Below are 1,859 nucleotides of genomic sequence, written 5' to 3' on the forward strand. Positions count from 1 at the left end.
TACACAAAGAGTTTGGACGAAAAAAATGATGTTGTGGGCTTTCTCAACACTACTGGATGAAATGAAGAGAAACGACATGGAAGTGGGGGAATCATGGGATCGAAAATTATTGCCCATAAGCATTCACTATGAGCTCGTATAAAGGAGTATACCTATATAAATTGTGATTTAACCTTCATACTCAAGAATAGAATGCTTCCATTCACGAGTACTTGAGACTCTGACTACATGCATATTTGTTAAACTCGTTTACGAGCCTCGAGTATTAGCCTAATGTATACACATTGCTCGAGAGGCTTTTTGCTCTGAGATTAATTTTCTTATTTTGATACTTATGTAATTATGGAAATAATCATGTTCGCGAACTTGAGGAAATGAGAGCCAACATGTGCGTCGGGTATAAGCGCCCTTCATTTTAAAGATTATTTATATGGCATGGTTATATCTATAATTTCAGGAATCTAGATAGTAGCGTAGAATTAGACCAAATGGTCGAGGCTCTCCAAGCTAGACAAGTGCCGAGAGAAATGAGATGTCAACGAGTTCGTTAAACTCTGCATTTCGGATAATTAAAACGCGGAAATTCTAGACTGTCGAGATTCGCTATTGATTTTCATGAATATTTACCCTAATGCGAGTGTACGAAATTACGAGAATAGCATCGAAGAACTGTTAGATTTTCAGTTGATGCAATTTATCATTTTCATTTTCAAAGTATCAGATGCGTGATTGATAAATACGAGGACGAGGTATTAGCTGCAGACGAATAACGTTAGTTTATATAGTAGATAAAAAGATGACATACTTTACATCACATTGATTGAACTAGTATTTCGGTCCATCAGTTCCTAATAGATTTTCAGCCTTTACGATTCAGCGTCGTTCAGGACGGATATGAGGTAGAAGGAAGGTAAAGCAAAGGACCCACCATGGTAGTATATTCTAAAGGATTCGTCGTTGTGAATGCGTTCCAACGAGTGTGGTTAACCACATCGTGGGCGATGTGACGAACTTCTATCCCTTCTCTAGCCCTCAGAAAACCTTACCCAGTAGCAATGTACGAGAAGGTTGCCCACAAGCGAACGCTGAAACTCAGCAAGGAGTAATTTCCTCGAAATTCTATCGTACCTCCAGCGTTTCTTCTTCTTTTCTATTTTCTGGCCCGTTTCCTCTCAACTTCTTACATGCTCAAAGCAGTTTTATGCGTTGAAATTACCAGCAAATTCATTTTCTACTAACGCTTAATATAAATAAACATCGTCTCGACTTTGAATACAGCTTATAGGAAGATGTAATTTATCACTCATTTCGAGGATATTGTCAATGATCCAAGAAATATGAATCAATTTGCAGTATTTTTCCTATTATTCCCTTTTCATTTCCACATATCCAAGAAACAGGGTGGCACTTCTTGATATGACAGTGTGCTTTTGGTAACTATAACTTCATCTGCTCCCATTATACACGTTTGTCAAAACCGCAAACATGACAGAAGAAACGAAAAATCCAATACATGCGAATTTATTGTTGTATTGTTGTAGTCACATCGAACGATTACACAAGCTATTTTCCCACAATATGTCATAAGACGCTTTCAATTACTATATCAATCCATCGAATGTATTTTTCTCATTCAATCAATGGAACTAATAAAGACCTGCTGTAAATTTGCGAACCACAAAATATCCGCAGTCGTTTGCTACAAAAGCTATATATAAATTGGCTTTATGTCTATACGGCTTGATCAGAAAGTGAAATTTAAGGCACGATGCAGGTATTGGACGTTTATAAGAGAAAAGGAAGCCTTGACGATTAAAATAAAATGATTTCTTCTTGAAGTTCCATTGGTCCCTGAGCAT

This window comes from Venturia canescens, chromosome 1, assembly GCF_019457755.1.
Source record: "Venturia canescens isolate UGA chromosome 1, ASM1945775v1, whole genome shotgun sequence".
Classification (NCBI taxonomy): domain Eukaryota; kingdom Metazoa; phylum Arthropoda; class Insecta; order Hymenoptera; family Ichneumonidae; genus Venturia; species Venturia canescens.